Source organism: Saimiri boliviensis, chromosome 6 (assembly GCF_048565385.1).
Source record: "Saimiri boliviensis isolate mSaiBol1 chromosome 6, mSaiBol1.pri, whole genome shotgun sequence".
NCBI classification, from domain to species: domain Eukaryota; kingdom Metazoa; phylum Chordata; class Mammalia; order Primates; family Cebidae; genus Saimiri; species Saimiri boliviensis.
The window spans coordinates 36,683,763-36,708,752 of record NC_133454.1 but is presented as its reverse complement, the minus strand read 5'-3'; the positions used below and the strand labels follow the sequence as shown (position 1 = coordinate 36,708,752).

The 24,990-nt window shown below is 39.5% G+C and overlaps 1 protein-coding gene across 4 annotated transcripts in view; it reads right to left on the bottom strand.

Annotated features, from left to right (window-relative positions):
- ARHGAP42 (Rho GTPase activating protein 42) overlaps positions 1-24,990 on the bottom strand; it is a 303,129-nt gene that overhangs the window by 234,295 nt on the left and 43,844 nt on the right. The window contains exon 1 of one of the 4 annotated variants that reach the window (XM_074400465.1): positions 1,064-9,399. The exons of the other annotated variants lie outside the window; for them this stretch is intronic. The gene's annotated coding sequence lies outside the window, so the exon portion shown is untranslated. Of the gene's footprint in view, positions 1-1,063; positions 9,400-24,990 lie in introns of those variants that run through there. 4 annotated transcript variants of the gene reach the window in all.

The window sequence follows — 24,990 nt, the reverse complement described above, 5'->3', positions numbered from 1 at the left end:
ATCATGCAATCTGTCTGCTGATTACAGACACCAAATACTGTGTGCCTTATGGTATGTAGTCCGAGGCTCAGAAAGCTCTGGACGCGCTTACTGCACCTTCCTGGGGCTACAACTTTTATTTGAAAACTGGGGAGAAAGAAGCCAAGTAATTTTACATGGTGTTGTATTTTTTTTAAATGCATATATTGCAGATAAAGCCTTTTTCATAAGAATTAGCTTGTATCTGATATTTCCACTGAGGAGTCAGTTGGGCTATGTCCCCAGACTACTGAGAGAGTATTTTTCCCTTCCTCTGGTATTAGATGTACTTCACGAAATCTTTGAGAAATACCGCATTATTTTACTCTACCTCCTTTTTTGTATGTCTACTGAAATACTCTAGACAATGTTCCCTTTTATTATTACATTTCTTTGTGTCTAAGTTTTGTAACTCTCCCTGAAGAGCAAGGTGTAGAGGGCACCCCTCCAGTCTTTACTGCACCCAACACAGGACCTTGAAAACAGAAAGCTGTCAATAAACAGAACTAAATGTGAGAATTCAGAGTATTTAGGAGAGGTAAACTAAGGCATTTTTAATACTGGCAGAGAGCAATTAGAGATAAGAAGCCAGGTGCCAAGAAACAGGCTTCCCCTAGCTGTAAAGGGTGCTATGAGGAAGAGAGAAAAACCAGAGCCCCAGCAAACACACAGACTTAAGATCTGGACATCAAATCAAGCAGATGAGAGGTGAGGAGCCAGAGAGAATGGCTGGAAGGTTCTTTCATTTAAGATCTTTTGGCAAGCTGCAGGGTTATGGGGGTGAGTACGGGACACCTGGCTGCTGACAAAAGCAGCCAGACATTTTACCTGCTTACCTAAAATTTCAAGATTGCATTACAAAACATTCACCATAAAAACGATTCTGGTGGTCTATTCAAGCTTGGTAGAATGAGCATTCGGTTAAAAAAATAAAACAAAAAACAAAAAAAAAAACACTCAAATTTATTTCCTTGCATAATCATCTAGCACAAATAGATCCAGTTAAAAAAAATATTAAGAGTGAGGATACTGGTGTCAGACTCACCACTAAATGCTGTTTTGCTAGGTAGACGAGCTAGGTTACTTCAGCACTGAAAGTTTCAATTTGCCTGTCTATAAAATGGAGACAATATTAATACATCTATTTCATAGGATCATTGTGATAAGCAAATGAAATCATGCATGTACAGTTCATTACAGCACATAGTAAGAGCTTCATACACTATCATAATTAAAACTACTATTAATTGATTTTTAAAGAGGTAACCAATGACTGGAAAGACATGTTAGTTCTTTGCTCTCAGTTACTAAACCTACATATAGCCTATTTCTCTGGACCTGAAAAGATAATTCATCATTACATGATGCAGCCACAGTACCTGCCAATCAAGGAAAAAACTATAGTGACAACAAAAATCATTACAGTCAAATTGTCCCTATTCGAAAAAGTAAATTGATCATTTACTTAAGTGCATTTTCATCTCAGCTGTTCAGCATCACACATCATTAATAAAAGTTATGCAATACATTTACTGCCTCCAAGGACTGGGTTTATTACTACAACTTCAAAAAAGCAACATTTCAGTAGTTAATAGATATCTGCATTCCAGCACGCCTTAACAAAAACATTCCCAGACCCAATAATAAAATCTGTTTATCCAAGCAAAGAAACAAGTTAACATACTCACACAAACCTCCAAAAACTTTCCCAAGTATAATTTAAATGGAGTGACCAGCTTAGAATGTGATCATAGCTTAAGTGGCTAGGGTTAAGTTGCTGCATTTATTGTTACAGCCTATCTGGGTTTTCACTATTACATTTTTACTGATTTTTCTTTGATCAAATCAAAGTATATAATATTAGATAATGTCATGGCTATACATGAACAGTACAGTTATGGCAAAAGAATCTTTTCACATAGCAATATGACTAATGTTCTCTTAAAGACTGGAAATATTTTATAATGAATGGTAACTGAAAGAATACATAAACCACTGTCTTGGACAAGATGTGGATGAATGCTGGCATCATGCCTCATTTTTCCAAAGAGAAACAAAAAAGCACACTGTCAAGCAGAGTTGAGCCTGGGCTGCCAGGGAAGTAAAGGCACAAAGATCATTATTCTCCATCTACACAGTGTTTTTTTGTGAGTCGATTTCAAGAAACGCAGTATCCCACATGTTTACAGACTTCATTTTTCTGCTATCCTACCCAATTTTGACACACTAAAGCAATTTCTGAGACTATTTTGGAAAAACAGCACTTTTAAGTTGCAGATTTCATTATGTACCCGTAGAGCCACCCCATTTTTAAGGTATCACCATAGAGATGATGATTTTTGGTGACCTATACTATTTTATGACTTTTTCTGTTCTAATTTAACTTCGAAGTGTGTGTTCTACTTTTAAGAGATTGACCTACTACAGCCATCTTACCACCTTAAATGCACATGATAGGATTTTTCAAATCATATTAATATTTATAGCCCTTAACTCATTGGAACCCTGCTGAGGAAATAAGCTGTATAGATAATTATCTCCATTTTACAGATGAGGAAACTAAGACTCAAGGTTAAGTGACTTACCCAAACAACAGAATCAGGACAGGAATCTCAATCTGCCATGTCCAAATCAACCCTCTTTCTATACTACCTTAAATAACTATGGATATTCCTTTTAAGCCCACAATTCTACCACACTGCATTTAACTCAGTAGCAAACAAAAATTTCATTTTCACAATATCATTTATAATTTTCATGTCTTATTTATAATCTTCTCACTTGAAAAACTCTCATTCTTATTGCTCTTCCTATATTCTTACCATGTAACTATTTTAAATGCCAATGTATTATATATTTACATGGAATGATTATTATAAAAACCTATAAATATCTTTGAAGAAGATATGCATCTCATGTTTGAAGTATTATTTTTATTAATATGGGGTGATTAATGATACGGATCAGAAAGCATAAAATTAAATCTCAATCTTTTATTCCAAAAACTAAGCACAAAGTAAAACTTATTCACCTAAAATGCTGTGCTGTTTATCTGAGCCATTAACATGTATGTACTTCAATGATCTGTACACAGATAGCAACTGCCCGCTGTGATTCTGAATAGTGAAGATTTTTATTTAGCAACCAGAACTGAGGAATTCCAACTGTGTCAACTTGTACAACTACATCTGGCTGTCGAGTGTTCCAAGCTTTGGAAGACACGTTATTTCTAATTATCATATCACTGCAAATAATAGAGACTTCCATACAAATGATACACACAATTTATGCCAGGCTTTAATTAATCAGCATGTAATCAGCCTATGATTAGGTCACCATTCAACTAAAAAACTTAACAAATATATATGTTATTTTCACCTCTCCAAGTATTTTTGGCTTACTTCAAAACTTCTTATCATCGGTTCCACAAATACTACAAATTTTAGGTGCTGTCATATTTATTTTCCACAGTTCATACATTCTGAGATGATAAATTCTATTTAAAATACTTATTTTGAAACAGGGTCTTGCTCTGTTGCCCAGGCCAAAGTGCAGTGTGGCATGATCATTGCTCACTACAGCTTCAACTGCCTGGGCTCAAGCTATCCTCCCTCCTCAGCCTACTGAAGAGCTAGGACTACAGACATGTGACACCATGCCCAACTAATTTTAAAAAAAAAAAATTTGTAGAAGCGAGGTCTTACTATGTTGCCCAGGCTGGTCTCGAGCTCCTGGCCTCACACCATCCTCCTGCCTTAGCTTCCCAAAGTGCTGGGATTACAGGCATGACCCACCATGCCTGGTCAAAGATGATACATTGTAAGGCCTTTATCCAATTTTAGAAATGTTAAAATATTAAAACTGTGAAACTTAGACTCAGCTGAGTTATACTGTATCTTTATATTTTATATTTCCATCAGTCATATTAAATAATGACATTACATAAAGCATGACATTGTCAATTAAGGAAGAGCATTATCCCTAACCTCAAAAAGTTAGTAACCTAATGAGACAAACAGCATATACTACTCTGCCTCAACTTCCTTTTCCTATCTTTGAATACCACAAAACCCTAACACCATGAAAAACCTACTTTGTAAATAGATCTCTGTTGTCACTATTATGACAGTGGGAAATAAGAAGTAAGTTCTTTCTTAGTTTTTCGTTCCTGCATATACAGGGCCTAAAACCTTCAACCTACCACCAGTCCCTTGGGTTTGTTTTTGGCAGAGGCTGTAAACCTAAAACAAGACAGTGAGCTGACAATGGCTACCAGCAGCTGCTTATTTACAGAAGCCATCTGAAAACCCTAGAAATGCTCAAACAGTGGAATTGTGGGCAGTATTTTGGCAAGGGCTCTCCAGATAATGAACAAGATAGTACTCATCTCTCTCTGCATTTACAGAATGAAAACTCATGAGAAGAGATGTAAAAGTGAGAAATAAAATTGTGTGTATACTGTTACTGTTTTTTCCATGCGCCCATAACTTTTTAAGTATGGAAAATTGTCTGTAATCTAAGACTCACATTCATGTTCAGATGCTATGCAGTGTAGGGACCCAGCCCACTGTGATTCAAGGTTAGTGACTTTTATAATAAATGATGTAAAGTTTGTGCCCTAATTGCTACCAGGTTTGTGGTTGGGATGGGATAGGAGTAAACATTGTCTTCAGTCTCCACATATACGTGTGCACACACACACTCTTACACCCTAGCATTTATCACTATTTAACCCACAGCATATTTTACTCACTAATCTGCCACTAGCAACCCCCTCCCTTAGAACCTAAATTCTATGAAAACATAAATGTCGGCCTATTTTGTTCACTGTTCAACAAACAGATTTGGACTTATTATATAAAAGGCAATTAGCTAGTTTTCCATAAACAGATGAATGAGACCAAAAGCATCCAGAGTAAAGTCTTCTTAAGATATGTGTATCCTGTAGTGGAATAAAACTGGATAAGCACAGCACTTCTTTATTATTACTTTCATGTGAAAACAAATACAAATATATTACAGAATAAAGTAAAAAATACACATTAATGAAATTTTGGCTTGTCAATACCAGAATGAAGTTACGTAGTGATTAGTCTTATTAGGAAAGAGGAGTAGGTGTTTGGCGTGGGGTGTGGCTTCCCTCTGTTCTCCCTTGAGGAGTGATTTTATAGGAAGGTATAGAAAGCATAATACTGGAACTAAAGCATTACAAACAGAAACAATATCCTTTTTAAAAATACATCTACAGCCAGGCGCCATGGCTCACGCCTGTAATCCCAACACTTTGGGAAGCTGAGGCAGGTGGGTCACGAGGTCAGGAGATGGAGACCATCCTGGCCAACATGGTCAAACACTCTCTCTACTAAAAATACAAAACTTAGCCGGCATGGTGGCGTGTGCCTATGATCCAGCTACTCAGGAAGCTGAGGAGGAGAATCGCTAGAACCTGGGAGGCAGAGGCTGCAGTGAGCTGAGATCACACCACAGCAACCCAGCTTGGGTGACAGAGGGAGACTCTGTCTAAAAAAAAAAAAAAAAAAAAAAAAACTGTAAAGAAATTAATGTTTCTACTTATGCATTTCAGTATAATTAAAGACTAAAATTAAGTTTTCCCAGAAGTTTATTTCCTACAAGTATGGAATAGAACTCAGCAAGAAGAAAGAAGGAGATAATTAGGAGTAGCCTGAACCCAAGGTTCCTTAAAGTACCAGTTGGTTTCTGAGAATCATAAAGCTAGCACCTAACATGAAAGATCTTCATTTCCCTACTAACCATTTCAATCAAGCATGTCTGATTTCTAGGTCACTGCTGAGTGCCCTTAATTCCAAATTGAGAAAAATTTCTTTAATGTTCCTCCACAATCTAGTAGTGTTCATGTTTACAATGAATGGTAAAAACCTGTATTCATAAATATAGATAAAACGATTAAGTGGAATCTTATCTATTTGGTGAGGAAGATTTTTTAAACATCTCCCATACTAACCAGTCTAAATTTAACTGAAACTCATTTTATCATGTGGTCATAAGTAACACTAATGGGAATTAAAGTTAAAGGTTTGCAATTTGAATGTTCATCTGGGGCAACGTGACCAAACTGGCAGATTAGAGGCAGCCTCTCCCACTTGGAAAGACAAAATAGTAAGTAGAAATTCACACTGTTAACTTTTTTCCAAGGAGCCATGCAGGAACTTAACAGGAAAATAGGAAGAACCACGAACTCTTTGAAAGAAGCTGCAGGCTACAGCCTACATTGTGAGGCAGGTGGAAAAACTGTAAGTCTCTAGAGTGTGTGTGAGAGAGAGAGAGAGAGACTGCGTCCAGGGTACATACTCTCACCGGGAAACCTGGCAATCCAGACTTCATCCTACCCAGTGCGGGAACTGATAGAGCAAACAGTGGGGTATGTAAAAGTAGGTACAGCAGCAAGAAGAGCCTTGCACGCATTTCCAGTCTTCAACACAGATGGAGGGAAGCCATTCCTGATTCTACATGACAGGGGACCTCAGAGAAGTCTGCCAACCAACTCACGCAGTGGCAGAAGTTTGAAAGAAGCTCTCAAGTGAAATTCATAATATAATCTCAAGTGAGGACAAACTCCCTTTGGGAGAACCACGGGGTGAGTGGGAAGCACTTTCCTTGAAATTGCTGCAGCCACAGGCACAGGAGCTGGGCACCCCAGCTTTGTGGGAAGATGAGGAGTGGCATGGCCTGTCTCCAGGGAAAAGAATTATGGCCTGGGGCAGTCTTGAGCATAGACTGCCTCAAATTTAGCTAAATGCTAGTGAACACTGCAGGTAAGACACCTGCCTGACCAACTGCATGGGAGCTGGGTGAGGCTTCCTGCTGTCTGCTACTCCCAACTCCCTGAACAAACTTTTCTGTGCAGCAGAAGCGACATTCCTTCCTGGAACATCACCCCAGTGGCCAGAGAACCAGTCCCCTCACCTCCACAGGGGCCTCTGCTTGCCCTGTACACACAGCCAGAGCAAGAACCTGCCTGACCCAGCCCCAACCTAACTTAGCCCCCTTGACCTGCCCCAGTAGCTTAACACAAAGGACAGAACTTCTGGGAGCCCCATCCATCACCTGGAAACCAGAGTACATCCCCTGGGTAACATAAAGCAAGCACACATTTCACTACTACTAAGGCAGCTGCCACTCTCTTGAGAGCATCACCTTGTGGCTGAAAGCCAACCAACACAGCCCATTACAGCATCCACAGGTAGAATAACACAGCACCCAGGAAAGAGAAAACCTGTGCATAAGCTGAGCTATCACTACAGCCTGCACCACCCAGGCTAACCAGAAGGTCCCAAGTCTGTCCACAGGACCAGTTCATTACTATTACAACCAGAATTTGAGAAAGCCAACAAACTAAGACTATAACCAACCCTTGCCACCCTATCAGAATGCATGCTGGCACCCACTGCTGAGAAGGGTGAAGACAGGTCACATCACTGGAGTCTTTGCAGGCATTCCCCAGCACCAGCCGGAAGTGTGGGGCAGGCTCACTCGGTGAGGAACAACAGGAGTCCCAGTAGTTTGGCTCTCAGGGACTCCTACCTCCAGGGAAGAGGGAGTCCCCCACATTAAGAGAGCACACAGTGAGACAAAAAAACCCAAATGGCAAGCCTGGAATCCCAGATCTCGCACTGGTGGGAAGTTTCTTTCAGCAGTTGCACAGTTGCAGTGCTGGGCTCAGCTGGGATAGTCTGCAGCTCTACTCCAGCAGACAGGCAGACCTGGTGCTCATGAAGAGTCTTGGAAAAGGAAACTACTTTTCCCCCTCATCCACGACTGTGAAATAACTGGAGCTTCTCTCACAGGAGCTTGGTGTGGGTGCACCTATAGATAGCCTTTCTGGACCACTGCAGAGTGACTGAATCCCCACAGGTGGAGTACCCTCTAGATTCAGGCTTGCATGAGAGGTACAGTCACAATTCCTTTCTGCTTGGAACATCAACATTTCTGCAGATTAAAAAAAAAAAGGTATCTGCTGGGCTGGTCATGGTGGCTCACACCTGTAATCCCAACACTTGGGAGGCCAAGGTGGATGGATCACCTGAGGTCAGGAGTTCGAGATCAGCCTGGCCAACATGGTGAAACTTCATCTCTACTAAAAATACAAAAAGTAGCTGGGTGTGGTGGTGGATACCTGTAATCCCAGCTACTCAGGAGGCTGAGGCAGGAGCATCACTTCAACCCAGGAAGCAGAGGTTGCAGTGAGCCAAGATTGTGCCACTGCACTCCAGCCTGGGTGACAGAGCAAGACTCCATCTCAAAAGAAAGAGGAAAAAAAAAAAGGTTCCTGTCTGATCTGAAGAGCCACAACCCTGGGATAGGAATGTGTCTGTAAGATGGATCGCTTCCCTGCTGGCCTCGCAGGGGATCTGAGATGGTTCCCCCTTATTTGTGATAACACCTCAGTATGCTTCAGTGAGGGCTCTCCCAGCTACTACTTCTGTCAAGGCTGTTCCTCTGTCCACCATTGAGTATTGCCATTTACTCACCTGCTTTAGCCACAACTGGTTTCTATCCAGGAACACCTCTCCTACTGGCCTAAAGACTGAACAATTCAAGCCAGCAAATAAAATACTGCAGAAAAAATTAAAAATAAAAAAGTATTAAAAAAAAAAAAGTATACATCACCCGGGTGTGGTGGCTCATGTCTGCAATCCCAGCATTTTGGGAGGCTAAGAAGGGATGATCATCTGAGGTCAGGAGTTCCAAGAGTAGCCTGGCCAACATGATTACACCTCATCTCTGCAAAAATACAAAAATTAACCAGCCATGGTGGCAGATGCCTGTAATCCCAGCCACTCAGGACGGTGAGGCAGGAGAATTGCTTGAACCTGGGAGGCGGAGGTTACAGTGAGCCAAGACCGTGGCATTGCACTGTAGCCTGGGAAACAACAGCACAACTCCGTCTCAAAAAAAAAAAAAAAAAAAGTATACGTCAAGGAATAATGAGGCAAGCTTCAAGATGTCTGCAGTTTAAGACCTATAGGAGGTGGTGACCTTGCTCACCACCGAGCGCATTGCAACTACAATCAGTATCTGAGAAAGTCATCATACTAAGAGTCTCTATAATCAAGAAAGTCAAAAAGAGTCTTCACTACTGAAAGCACCAAAAGCAAAAGCCAAATTGCAGGCTGCTTTGCTGGGAGACGGGACACACCCACCTATTCTGCACCGGGCACCTAACTCTGCACCCAGCACCAATCTCTGCACTCGGCATCGATCTCTGCTCCCGGCACCTGCCTCTGCACTCGACACCTAGCTCTGCGCAGGGTTCCCCTGGAAGGCTCCAGCTGATGCAACCCTGGCCGGCTGTTGCGCTAGAAAAACCCGCCCAACAACCCGCCAACCAATAGCGGCCCACCCCGTCCCAATCCTGCTCCCCTGGAGCCAGTCAGAGCACCCTGCTGTTGCTCCTTACTCACAGCCACAAAAACCCCACACCCCAGGAAGTCAGCCCGACTTCTCTGGCCCCCTTTGCCCAGACCATAGAACCTCCCCCAGGAGCTAAATAAACTGGCATTTATTTTTTTGCACTGGCCTCAGTTTCTTCATTTTAAACTCATCAATAACCCTTACACAAATTAGGCTACAATAAATTATACACAGTAAAGTAACATTCTCAAGGGGCAAAAAAGAAATTAAACACACACACAGAATAAAATATAAAATAAATTCAAGAATAATTAAAAGAAATAATCTACCCAAATGAGAAGGAACCAGAAAAATAACTGGTAATATGACAAAACAGGTTCTATAACAACCCCAGAAGATCACACTAGATTTCCAGCAATGGATTCAAACCAAGACAAAATCTTTAAAATACCAGAAAAAGAATTTTCAGCCGGGCGCGGTGGCTCAAGCCTGTAATCCCAGCACTTTGGGAGGCCGAGGCGGGTGGATCACGAGGTCAAGAGATCGAGACCATCCTGGTCAACATGGTGAAACCCCGTCTCTACTAAAAATACAAAAAAATTAGCTGGGCATGGTGGCACGTGCCTGTAATCCCAGCTACTCAGGAGGCTGAGGCAGGAGAATTGCCTGAACCCAGGAGGCGGAGGTTGCGGTGAGCCGAGATCGCGCCACTGCACTCCAGCCTGGGTAACAAGAGCGAAACTCTGTCTCAAAAAAAAAAAAAGAATTTTCAAAAAGTTGATTATTAAACTACTCAAGGAGATACCAGTGAAAGGTAAGAACCAACATAAAGAAATCAGAAAAACAATTCAGGATATAAATAAAAAATTTTCTCAAGAAGTAGATATTTTACATATTTTAAAGAAAAACCAATTGGAATTTCTGGAAATGAAAGACATATTTAGTAAATTACAAAATGCAATGGGAAGTTTTAATAACAGGTTAGAACAAGTAGATTAAAGAATTATAGAGCTTGAAGACAAGACTTTCAAATTAACCCAATCAAACAAAAATTTAAAAGGCTCAAAAGAAATGAACAAAGCATCCAAGAAATATGAGATCATGAAAAATGGCCAAACCTAAAAACAACTGGTGTTTCTGAGGAAGAAGAGAAAGCAAAATGTTTGGAAAACTTAAGAGGGAATAATTGAGGAAAGCTTTCCTAGCCTTGTCTGAGATCTAGATATTCAAATCCAAGAAACTCATAGAATTTATGGTTGATTCATCACAAAAGGACTTCACCAAAGCATATATAGAGTCAATGTGAAGAAAGGCATTCTAAGAGTGGTGAGATATAATAGCAGTGAGATAAAAGCATCAGGTAACCTATGAAGAAAAACTCATCAGACTAAAAGCAGGCGTCTCACTTAGAAACCTTAAAAACCAAAAGACTAGGACCTATCTTCAGCCTCCTTAAACAGAATAACTGTCAGCCAAAAGTTTTATATATAACAAAACTAAGTTTCACAAATGAAGGAGAGGTAACTTTCAGACAAACAAATGTGGGGAGAATTTGTCACTAACAGACCAGCCCTATAAGAAATGTTAAAAGGAGTTCGAAATCCTAGGTCAATATGCACCAGAATAGAACCTCTTGAAAGCATAAAACTCACAGAGCCTATAAAACAATAGCACAATTAAGAAAACAAAGTAACACTTAACATGATAATTGGAAAACATCTCAAGTCTCAGTATTTACATTGAATGTAAATGACCTAAATGCTCCACTTAAAAGATACAGATTAGCAGAATGAATAAAAAAATCACAAACCAAATATCTGCTGTCTTCAAGAGACTCACCTAATATGTAAGGATTCATAGAAATTCAAGGTAAAGGGATAGTAAAATATATTCCACACAAATGGAAACCCAAAGTGAGCAGGAGGAGTAGCTATTTTTACGTCAGATAAAATAGACTTTAAAGGAACAACAATAGAAAAAGACAAAGGTAGTCATAATATAATGGTTATTGTTATGTTATAATGATTATATATATTATATATAATCATTGTAATAAAAAGTTGTATATAAGGATAATTGCAACACAGAGATATTACAATCCAATTTATATGCACCTAACAGTGGAGGTCTCAGATTCATAAAATATTGACTATTAGTCCCAGTTCTGCTGGCATTAATGTACTATGTGACCTTATATGACAACTTACTAGATGACAACTTCCTGGGCCTAAGGGAATGAGAACACAGACGATAACTATGGACAGTTCTAAAGGATCATCAGCAGAATGCCTGGTAGGTAGCAAGAATTTAACTGACAAAGCTTCATAATTAATAGGACTTGCTACTTCAAGTTATAAAACACTTTAATTCTACAGGCACCTCAAAGCACTTCAAATATATAACCACCACCACCCAGATGTCATACATCTGAAACCTTGAAAAGTAGAAACCTCAGAACTTTACACTCACTACTCCTGCACTGTGTTCCAAAAGGAAAATCAATTTCAGTCACTAAAGAAGACAGACGTTAAGACCATTTCAACCTCAGGATCACCTCTCTATTTCAAAGTTTCCAAGGAAATGAAGGAAGACGCTGATGCCAGTTTGAAAATCAGTTATTACAACACAAGGGTATGTATTAATACACACAAAAATAAGACCTACTCTCTCAACCAGGAGAAGTTAGCCTGCTGAGGAATTAGCAGATGACTTTCATCAATAGGAGTACAGCAATGATAGTATTTGATCCACACGAAGCAAAAAGCAGAAGGTGTTTTGAAACATGAGTAAAAACTAGTTTGGGGACAGGAAAGTGGAGAAAACTATTCAGATCAGCTGCTCCTGGATTTTTATTTCCCAAAGTGGTCACTAAGATTTCCTCCAGAATTTTTAAATTGAAAAATCCACAAAACTAAATTGAGAGTCTCAGGTTAAAGCAGACAACCTTACGGATTTCCCTCTAAACCTGGGCATGCCAAAACTGCACACTGCAGTCCCTAGTACAATGCAAAGTACTGCTTGCTCTAAACATTAGTTAAGGAAAAAATATCAATTTTCAGATTAAAATAAATGCTTCTCAAACTAAGTTATTTTGATTTCACCAAAATTCATTTCTGCTCTCACAATGGGACACTGTGGGGCAGAAGTCTCCCACACAGAGAAACCTGCTTTTCAGACAGTATCTCAGTAATGCATGTCCTCTACCTAGCACTTTCCTTTAGGCTTAAAGCAGCCAGCTCATAGGCCAATAATTTAGATTCTTAGTAACCATAGTAACTACAGAGGGTGAGGAAGCTAGGTCTTCAGGGTTCTTCAATCTGGACTAGGGGCTGCAGATAACAGGCAGGGAATGTGCAAGTATCGGTAGCACAGCAGACATGCACTAACAGGAAACAGCCCACAGCTGAGTTTCCTTTCTCTCACCCTCTCTCTATTCACACACACTTAACCTTCATGCCTTTACAGACTCAGTTGTGCCTTGTGGCTTCAGGAAGCATCACATCTTACGAACCATGAAGAGTAAGATTTATTCGGCCAGGTGCAGTGGCTCACGCCTGTCATCCCAGCACTTTGGGAGGCCATGGTGGACAGATCACTTGAGGTCAGGAGTTTGAGAACAGCCTGGCTGACATGGTGAAACCCTGTCTCTACTAAAAATACAGAAATTTGCCAGGCATGGTGGCACACATCTGTAATCCCTGCTACTCGGGAGGCTAAGGCAGGAGAATCAAACTCTGCTTTCCAAGAACTTTTCCTCTACACCTTCCATTCTCCTCCCCCCAGAGCATAAAGCTTCTAGATAATGCACATGAATGATACTGCCTTCAAACGGCAAACAACAGCACCTTGGTAACAGACAGACAGGTTCAAATCTTAGTTCCACAACTGCTGGCTTTTGTTACCTGGAGTGAATTACTTAACCTCTTGTGCAGTCTCAATTTTCCCCATATGAGAGAATGCTAGTGCTCACTTCACAGTTCTTAGAAGGTCAGAAAAATAAATCCACTGCCCAAGTATTTACTCAGCAAATATGTTTTCCTCCTCTTGTGCACCAAAGGGAAAAACTGAGTGCATCATGTAAGATTCGGGGAGAAGGGAGAGGCCAGCATGACGAGGTCTTTATAAAAACCTTCATATTCATAATAAAAGTCATGGAACATGAGAATCTAAAGGTCTTTTTAGCATTTTAGACTTCACTGTCAACAGGAAAACTTCCAGAAATCATACAAAAAGGAAGAGTATACATACAGGTAAGCTTAAGTGAGTTGAAATTTTAAAAAATTTATACTCGTAACTTTTTAGCTTGCGGGTGACACCAAGTAACTATTTCTTTAAAAAATAATATTTCTAAACATGCACAGCACATCACACACAAAATGTTTTCACAGATAGTCACTGTTCTAGGTAAAAGCCTTTGCCACTAGTATTTTTAAAAGCTGCAGCTGGACTGTGGGTCAGATGGCACTCAGCAGTTGTGTGTGCTGGGGGTGGGGTATGTCAGGAATGAATGTGGTTATCAAGGCATTTCTAAGTAGGGAACCCTTGGAACAACATTAGAGTGAGGGTCATGGGAAAAGAAGTTTTGCTCACCCTACTTCCTGGCAGTATTTTCAGTACACAAGCCATAAGCAACTCATGTTTACAAAAGGAACAAGAAAAAAGGGGCTTATTAGCTGCAGGAGGGAGGTAGAGCCAGAGTATAGATACAAAGAAATTATACCTTAGTACATTACATTTTAAAATTCTTTCTTTAAAAACTCTGGAAATACTTTTAAAGATTTAGCACACTTCACTATGCAAAATATTTCATCCTTACTGCTTCAGTAAATCAAATTAGAGTATTTTTATCTAAGTAAATCACACAAATGAAACTCAATTAAGGAAAAGAAAACAAGCATGCTATATCTACTTTATCCTCTTTAGAACCAATTGCAATCTGAAGTCACTTTCGAGAGTCACAGAAAAAAATGTTCCTCAGGATTTCAAAGTTTCAAATCAAGAGTTCTTCAGGTTAAAACAAGATTGTTTAAAAACCAGACGAATGGTTGCGAACTTGAATTAAAAAAAAAAAAAAAATCCAAGAGTATTTTAATTACCAAAAGTCAATAGTTCCTTATTTTTTAATCACTTTGGTAAAACTCAGACAAAAGATAACCAGTTAACAAATCTCAAAGCTGCTTCATTTAAGAAAAAAAAGGACTGTAAGGTAACTGGAGTAGAAGAAAAAAGCCACTGTCAAATCTACAAATTTCTATTGTGCATTTCCTTGAGTTAATCCTAGAATTGTGGAAAATTATAAGCACTTTACAAAAAGATCTCAAACTAGGTCTGGGCTTAACAAACAGCTTTTTTCCTAAATTCTGAAGTACATGCTTTCTTTATAACTATGGATTTACTAATGGGAGTGGCCTCTTGATTGCTTCCATGCTTGAATGCTATTCAATTAAACAGTCAGACAAAATATGGAGCACTGACCTTGGCAGGGAATGCAGTGGGCATAGTTTGTTTTGCCCTGCTTCTTCTTAAAAAGAAAACAAAATATTCAAACTTGAAATGTAACAATAAATGGATTTCCACATGTTCACTTTACTTGTATCATAATAAAACATTTCTACTTTTTAACTACCTTTAGTAGTTAGTAGCAATAGCGGTTCTCTAGCAACATACTTTTCCACTTTGGTCAGAGGAATAAATTGTTTGCAAGTTTTTCAGGTAATACTCTCACTGATAACCATATCTCTCTTTATACAAAAACGGGTAAAAGGCCAAGAGCAATACTGCTTTGAAGGAATTACAAAATGAGAAAAAACACATCTGATGGAATCTGTTTTAAGTCTTTACGCTAATGTCAGATCCTTTAGATGATACTCTTAAATCCAAAACAAAGCTGGCGCTTCCTTGTTAGACTTAGACTTAAGTATTTACCTTACTAACTGCAGTACTGTGAGGTTCCAAACAGACTGCAGCTCTGAAACATCAGCATCCAATTTCTCCTGGTTATTTCAATGAATTGCAGCCCTTTCCACATTTGAATGCTCAACCCACATTTTTAAAAATGCCTTTCTCCCAGCTCCCCCTTCCACGTTATTAGTATTAAAGATGAAGAGGGACAGCATATGTAAATAATTGCCTCTGACACACTGTAATAATTTTAACCAGGTCAGTATTTGACAGCTATAAATTAAAGTCTATCACAGTGTTTCTAAACTATCAGTTCACAGAATAAAAAATCATTTCTTGGCTGGGCGCTGTGGCTCAAGCCTGTAATCCCAGCACTTTGGGAGGCCGAGGCGGGTGGATCACGAGGTCAGGAGATCGAGACCATCCTGGTCAATATGGTGAAACCCCGTCTCTACTAAAAATATAAAACATTAGCTAGGCATGGTGGCGCGTGCCTATAATCCCAGCTACTCGGGAGGCTGAGGCAGGAGAATTGCCTGAACCCAGGAGGCGGAGGTTGCGGTGAGCCGAGATCGTGCCATTGCACTCCAGCCTGGGCAACAAGAGCAAAACTCCGTCTCAAAAAAAAAAAAAAAAAAAAAAAAATCATTTCTTATTCTGAATATTCTCCCAGTTCTCCCAGTTCCCATCAAAATATCTAAAAATATTTTGGGTACAGAAATAAAGTCTCTTTGAACATTTAGCAACTGCCTACTATGTGCAAAATATAAGGATTCCAATACAATTTCTCACTGTATAAAGACTTTGCAATCTGATGAAAAAAGAAATGGTCATATGCCTAATTTCTGAGGAAGATGAATGCGAGGGGACTGATCATGAGCAACAGGCAAGCAACTAAAGCACTAATGTGAGGTCTAGGCCCCTCTTAAGTCCTCTCCCAGCAGCTTATCAATATAAATCTATTAGCATTTACTGCCAATAAGAAGTTGCAATAAAGATCCATTTTTCTGCTTTAACAGGGAGAGGTCATTCATTCAACAAACAGGTAAGCAGCTACTCAAGGGCAATTGCTGGGCCTGGCACAGGACCTTATGGTAAGAGTAAATGGTGAGCCAGGCCAAGATGTACCAAGACACCTCCATCTCATGGAGCAGGTCATCTGGAATACCTGTCAACACTGAATGGCAGGACACCAGTATGATCACCAATAAGAAAAGAAATGAAAACACATGAAAGTTTTAAAGGACAGCTAGAATTAGAATTAACATGATGCGTGAACCTCACATTGTGATGATGATAGCCAAAAGCAACAACAACGAAACATAAAAATCACTCACAGGATTTTATACTAACATTGTCTCATTCTACCTCCACATCAACCCTACAAAACCTTTCAAAATAAGCATCTTCTTTGTAGCTGCAAATACTAATCGTGAGATTAAGAGACTTGCCTCATTTGTATTCATGGGGGAATGGAAGCAGAGATGCTTATATAACTATAAGGCTATTAACATTTATAACAAAATTAATAATAATTCCTTAATACTATCAAAAGCTAGTTCAAGGCCTGGCTCAGTGGCTCACTCCTATAATCCCAACACTTTGGGAGGTAGAAGCGGGCGGGTCACAAAGTCAGAAGTTCAAGACCAGCCTGGTCAATATGGTGAAGCCCTGTCTCTACTAAAAATGCAAAAATTAGCCAGGCATGGTGGCGTGCGCCTCTAGTCCCAGCTACTCGGGAGGCTGAGATAGAGACTTGCTTGAACTCGGGAGGTAGAGGTTGCAATGAGCCAAGATCATGCCATAGCACTCCAGCCTGGGCAACAAGAGTGAGAGTCCGCCCCCAAAAAAAGAAAAAAGAAAAAAAAAAACAAAAACAGTTCACATTCACGTTTCCCTGATTATTTTTAAATCTGTTCTCCACTTGTTTACAAATAAGAATCCTAACAAAGTCTACTCATTATATTTCCTTATATCTCTGCGATCCCTTAACCCCTTTTAACATAGAATAGTTACCTATTCTATTCCTTTTTTCCTTCCCCCTTCCAAGCCACTGATTCATTAACTAAACTGGTTCCATTGGCCTACAGGATTCCCCAAATTCTAGATTTAGCTTAGTGCTTGCTCAAAGTGTTGCTGACTTTGTTCTTCTATCCCTGGTGTTTCCTGGAATCAGGAAGTTACATGTAAAGCCTTGATCAAAGGTAGGGGAAAATCCAGAATGATGTGTTTTTGTCCTTTCGTTTTTTATTTTCTTGACAGAAGACACTAATGTTTATGCAAGCCAAATAAACATTTTTAATTTTAAAAAAAAGACAAACTGCTTGGCTTATTAGAACAGTAAAACGTAAAGATCCTTTTGGAGAAATTAATCGTTGCCCTCCAGGTCTAAGTCCTTAAAATCATTCTATTTCCTACAACAGATGCTACCAGAGTACTGTCTGGAAATCCAAAAAGAGAGAAAACACAGTGTTTGGGAAGAAAAAACCACAGAGACACCCTGCAGGCATTTGACACTGTCTCTTCATTATATTCCAGTTCCCATTAATCATGTTTGATAAGATGGTGGTAGCAGTCCCATGATTTGTCCACCAGGCATTTTCTGTGTGCCCGCGGAGCCCCAAGATTTCTCAACCCAGGTTTATTACAGGAAGGCAGCTCAGGGGGATTTCCACCAAGTTCTGCGTCTCAACAGAGCCATCCTCAAAACATTGTTGGGAAGCCCCCCGCACCCCCCCTACCCCATATATCCACAAAAAGAAAATACCGACGCTACTGCAAAAAATGGAGATGTATAAGAAGGAAATAAGCTCACAAAGCTTCACAAAATGGTGAGAATTCTCTCTCTCTATTCCTCAAGCCCACTGAGGCTTCAGGTTTCAAAAGAAACAAACAAACAAAAACCACCTAAACAACCTTGGGCTAAACACATGATCATCTCCCACTGTCCTACTCTACATGTGTTCCCAGCAGAAACAGCTGGGCCACAATTGTTTTGAAAAACGCATCTCAGCTCTGAAAATCATCCTTTCCTTTCTATTTCTTCCCTTTACTCTCTTGATTTCTGAACACAGTACATATGACCACATTACCTAGGTAAACAAAGACAGCCACTCAAATAGGATATCAAACACTTAAAAAGTATAGGAAAAATATTGTCAAATCATCTACCTTTCCCCAGTTATTTCATATTTCCTATTCCATTTTAAAAACCCTTGCAAAACTAGAAATCATGCAAAGAAAGAAAATGGATTAAAGTGATTTCCTATTCCTATTTCCTAGTCTTTTTTAAAGCCCCTGTAAAACTAGAAATCACGTAAAGAAAAAGAAAATGACTTAAAGTGACATTTCTATATTGAAATCACTTTTGGCATTTCTTCTTCCATCATAAAGCAAGCTTCTTAAGAAATAGTTCAGAAACACAACAGGGATTCCACTCACTAACAGAAACTAAACTAGGAAAGGGGGCAGAATTTATTTCATGGCATTGGCTCACTATGAAACTCCACAAAAGCAATCATAAAAGAATAGGTACCAGAGAAAACTGGAGAAAATCAGAGCAAGATGGGAAATGAGAAATTCTTTCGTCAGGTCCAAGTCTTCTCCACACAGTGAGGATATGGATCTTGAAGGGGTCTGGTGGGCACTTTCACATCCATTTGGTAACTGAGCTGAGTAGACCCAGGCTCCTGCAACCCCCAACACAGGGTTTGGTGTTTTGTTTTTATTTTAATTTCAGATTGTCCTTACTGTGCATTTCCATTTTACTTCTATATCTGTTATCAGTGTAAACCAATTACATCTGTATACTGATGAACTTAATACATTAAACAAAAGGCTTTGGAATCATAGCACACATGTGTCCCACTCTTAGAAACCTGAAAAGATTAGAAAACTCACAGCTTCAGTTTGTTCTGCTACCATGTCTGTGTCTGTGAATTAAGTAGAGTATGAGAAGAAAGTCACATTGGTACAAGTGTGATTGCTCTCCCAACATGTTGACATTTTGAAGCCACTAAGGATAAGCCTTTTCACAATTAAAAAAGTGTCTTACTAGATATGAAAACTAAGAAAAGGCCAAGAATCCTGCAGAAGAGTTCTCCCTTAGCATAAGAAGTAGATTTCATGGATAACAATCATAAAAGTCTTGATTTGGAAGGAAGTATCTTCATATAAGATTTTCTAGAAGCGGCCGGGCGCGGTGGCTCACGCCTGTAATCCCAGCACTTTGGGAGGCCGAGGCGGGTGGATCACGAGGTCAAGAGATCAAGACCCTCCTGGTCAACATGGTGAAACCCCGTCTCTACTAAAAATACAAAAAATTAGCTGGGCATGGTGGCGCGTGCCTGTAGTCCCAGCTACTCAGGAGGCTGAGGCAGGAGAATTGCCTGAACCCAGGAGGCGGAGGTTGCAGTGAGCCGAGATCGCGCCATTGCACTCCAGCCTCGGTAACAAGAGCGAAACTCCGTCTCAAAAAAAAAAAAAAAAAAAAAAAAAAAGATTTTCTAGAAGCAATTCTACCTAATTTGTGTAAATGGAGTGCCTTTTTTTTTTTTCTTTTTTGAGACAGAGTCTTGCTCTGTTGCCCAGGCTGGGGTGCAGTAGCACAACCTCCACTTACCGCAACCTCTGCTTCCCAGGTTCAGGCAAGTCTCAGGCGTCAACCTCCCAAGAGGCTGGGATTAGCACGTGCTACCACACCCAGCTAATTTTTGTATTTTTAGTAGAGATGAGCGTTTCGCCATGTTGGCCAGGTTGGTCTCAAACTCCTGACCTCAGGTGATCTGCCCACTTCTGCCTCCCAGAGTGCTAGGATTACAGGCATAAGCCACGGCATGCAGCCCTCTGGAGTGCATTCTAAACATGCAGAGAGAGCTAGATCTCTTAAGGAACTTCATTCTACGTCTCAGTTTATGGGATCTCACTAGCAATCCATTCATAATTCAAGTGTATACTTAGAATTAGTGTTTGTCTGCAAGCCTTTCTCCTTTCTCAGCTCTACAGTACTACAGACACTCAAAAAAATCTTTGCCAAGCGAATAATTCTTGTAAGCTTACATTTATTAAGCACTTAGCATGTGCTAAGCATTTTGCCAAGGGCCTTTAAGTAATCATACATAATCCTCATGGCAATCCTATGAGTTAGATCTTTTTATCCCGATTTCATAGATAAAAAAACTAAGGCCTGGCTTTATTGAATAACTCGTCATGAGTCAACCAGCTAGTTGGGAATCTGCATTTAGATTTGAATCTAGCAGCTGAACTACAGAATCAAAGTTTTTAACCACTGTTTTTGTATTTGCTTTGCATAAAGTCAAAGTGTATGCTTAATCACAGGCTTTACGTGCCCAAGTGTTACACTGGATTTGTGGTGATTTACTTCGAAATAATGTTAACCAGTTAATCTGGCTCAATATTTTGGAGCTGACTAATTAACATAACATGTGTCCTTGCTAAATCAACATATGGATGTTGAATAATTTGTATAGGAAGTATCTCAAGATTTTAGGGCAGGCTGAGTAGCATAGAAAGAATTAGAGATAATTTTTCTATTGGTAAAACTGCTGCTTAAGGTTAAGTGTTTGATGGAAGAGGAGTAACAGCTACTAGCTCTTAAACGAATAAGCTATAAGCCAGTCACTCACTACGCCATAGACACAGCACTCTACCTCTATAGCCTCTTGGCCTGTGTTCACCTGAGGGTCTAGCTGCCTGGGCTGAGCACAGGACCTACCAATCTTGTCTTCCTGGGTTGTGATTTGGAATAAGGCTGTCACCCAAGAAATAAGTTAATATACCTGAAAATCTAAAGAAGAAAATCTTCCAAGCCAGACATGCATGGCTGTTTGTACCTATTTGCAATCGAAGGCCAATATAAATATACAGCTAATTTTGGTCTGAGACAATGTGTCTTTTTGTATAAGTTGGCAGGGGTAGACACATACAGTTTCCACCTGCTTGTATCAAAAACTACGCAATCACCAACCATTCAAAACTCATTGAGCACTGTCCTAGCTACTGGGGATTCAGCAGCAAACAGAGAGATAAAATCCCTACCTTCATGGAGCTTACATTCTGGTTGAAAAAGAGACTTAAATATAGAATGTGTTAGAGAGTGATAAGTGCTATGTAGAAAAACATAGAAAACGCAACAAGGAAACTGTTCAACTTTCTTTGAGATGCTGAGGGAAGCCTTTCTGTGAAAGCTACTTTTGAACAAAGATGTGAGGGATCTTTTGTCATTAACTGGTACCAGACATTTGCATAGCTGCTAATTGGGTTGGGCAGACGGTTACACTAAGATTCTCTTCTTATCAGCCATATATTCAGGGACTAAACAATAGCTTACCCAATGCACTCAGCAGCTCAGATAACACTCAACCCTCCCTGCTCCCGGGGCCCCAGAGTGCTCCACTAAAACAAGTTTCATCAATTTAAAGAACCCAGTTCTCAGACATAGCCCTTTCCATTGACAATATCTGGGTAAGAAGCAAAATGAAAAGATCTGCCCACAGTTCTTTACAACACTAGGATGAAGTTATTTGCTGTGCTACTTAAACTTTTAAAAGAATATAATGACATAAATCTTAAGTTATACTATGAGGCACCAAAGCATCATTCCTAATTTTAAGGATTTTTTTTTAAGTCATTTCATTGAAAGGTTTTTAAAAAAAAAAAAAAAACCTGAATGACTTGTCAAAATCATACAACAAAAGCCAAAAGAAAAAAAAGCAAAACCTTGGTCAACAATAGACTGCACACAGGACAGTGGTTTCATAAGATTATAATACTGTAGTTTTACTGTACTTTTTATATTTAGATAGACAAATATTTACCATTGCATTACAGCCATCTAACATATTCAGTACAATCACATGGTATACAGATTTATAGCCTAGGAACAACAGGTTCTATCATATAGCCTAGGTATGCAGTAAATTATACCAACTAGGTTTGTGGAAATACACTCTATGACATTCCCACAATGACAGAATCGCCTAAAAGCACATTTCTCAGAATGTAATCTTATCATTAAGTGACATATGACTTACTATTTAAGCAGCCCACTTCAATAATGCAATTAAAATTAAGCAATTTCCTAGACATGGCTTATGTCAGCATTTGCATGAGTCTTAATCAAAGGCATATGCCAATTCTGATAGTCCTTGAGAGGGAAGGAATTTAAGCTCTGAAGTGCACTTTCAGTGTTTTAAAATCTGATTGTGAGAAAGCAACACTGGCTTTTCAGCTGTAATTGAATTCCAGCCTAAAGAGGTCATTCTTGGTCAGAGGATTTCTCCACATTCACCCACACACCCGGAGCATTAATACATAAGGTTTAATAGCCATGCATACCGCTGCGGTCAAACACAAAACTGCTGATTTTCTCCTAAAGAGAATTCAGATGCTGATGCAGAGTAGAAAGATAAAAAACCAGGATGCAGTTTGAACTTTTCTTCCTGCTTTGTACTTGATAAAAGAAAAAAATCATGATGTCCTTGTGGAAAGTGAAGCTACACAATCCACAGTACATCAAACTTCCCCTAAATAGACAATCACTTTGCGTATTCAGTCAAATGAATCATATTCGAAACTTAGATGACAAATTTACAAAGCAGGGGAAACAGTGTTAAGTGATGTTCATGATGCCCATACTAGTCATCCAGAAAAGAGATTCTATTATATTCAGTAGACTCTGCTGTAGTGTAAAATAGATATAAACAATCCATTTTAGAAATGTCTTAAACCTATGTTTAAAGTTAGCTTTAATTTCTTTATGCAAATTAGGTACATGGACACTTTGCTTCCTATCAGTTATTAATAAACTGACCAGCAAGTCTAGATGGTTATGACAAAGTATTGCAAAGTATCTTCTTAGACTAGAAATATAAATTTTCAATCTAATCCCAAGTCTAACTACATAAGCAATTGACATATACTCTAAAACTGGGCCAAATTCACAACAGAAGCACAATCTCCTCAGCTGGTAGCATTCACAATTTTCTTATGCTTTAATTTTCAACTTTGTAATGCACAGGTTTCCTTTTGCCATACAAAATTTAGATATATTAATATACATTAATAATTACTAAACTGAGTAATTTCTTGAACATCAGGATTCAGGGCTTACACCTACTCAATACGCTTGTCATATCAATTAAAAAAAAAAACAGTGACATCCTTTGGCCATCATACTAATTAAGTAAACAAATACGTATCTGTATATTTTGTTAAGGGTAACCTAAAATTAAATAGTTGGGCTAATCAAGAGAAAGTCCATCACTTTATTTTCTGTCCATTACTGAAGGTTAAATATATATATAGTGAGAGAGAGGCTGGGCACAGTGGCTTGCACCTATAATCCTAGCACTTTGGGAGGCCAAGGTGGGTGGATAACCTGAGTACAGGAGTTTGAGATCTGCCTGGCCAACATGGTTAAACCCCCATCTCTAGTGAAAATACAAAAATGAGCCAGGTGTGGTGGTGCATGCCTGTGATCCCAGCTACTCGGGAGGCTGAGACAGGAGACTCACTTAAACTCGGGAGGCAGAGGTTGCAGTAAGCTGAGATCGCAGCATTGCACTCCAGCCTGGGCACCAGAGTGAGACTCCATCTCAAAAAAAGAAAAAAAAAAAATAGAAAGCAAAGTCATTCATATAATTTCACTTACTCAACACTTATTTAGATCCATCATGAACCAAACACACAGCTTCATGTTAAAGATAGTTTTCTATTCCTAACGAGCTTATAATGAGGAAAGAGGAAAGTAAACAATCGCAATTGCATGGTGTAAGTGCTACAATAATTACTCGAATAGAGGAGAAAGAGCGGGCCAGTAAACATATCTGAGAATGAACCAGAAGGCTCCAGAAGTCCCAAACTTGAAATAGCAACTCTATATTCTTCAGTGTTACCGTCTCTTGCCTAAGGCACCTTTATCTCTCTCAGGGGAAGACTTTCTAGTCTGTAAGCGCCCTGTCTAAGCTAGAAGGAACTGGAATTTTTATTCCTGAGACCCAGCTTAGCGGTTCCCAATCATCACACAGTGTGGGCTACTTCAATCCCACCCCTTTTGCAGGTGGGAGCACAGGTGTGGGCTTTTCAACACCCAAATGGGTGATTAAGGAGATTCCATCCTAGCAGTATTGCCGTTGAGAGGTTTCAGTAAAAGCTATGTCTTTCTTAGGCGGTAACAAAATTCATAAACCAAGCAGAATATAGGAAAAAACAACTGTGTTTCTCTTCTGTACTCTCACACTCAGCACTTCTGTGAATAGAGGTGTCAGGTTTTTTCCTCTCACCAACCAATTCTCCAACACCAGCTGGGTGTCCTACAATTCAATTTAATTCCGACATCAACCGGAGTTAGCACAGACCCCACAGTTTAAGGGCTCAGTCCCACAAGTCCGCCCTGCACTTCAGATGCCAATCACAAGTAGTACGGGCCTAGGTTATCCACCACTGTCTATAAATCAGAGGTTCCCACGAACCCTCCTCAGGTTCAATAATTTGCTGGACTGTATCACAGAACCTAAGAAAACAATTTATGTACTACTGCCAATTTATTACGAAAGATATTTTAAAGGATACAAATAAATAACCAGATGGAGAGATACATAGGGTGAGCTCCAGACGAGTCCCAAGCTTCTGTCCCTGTGCAGTTGCAGTGCTCCACCC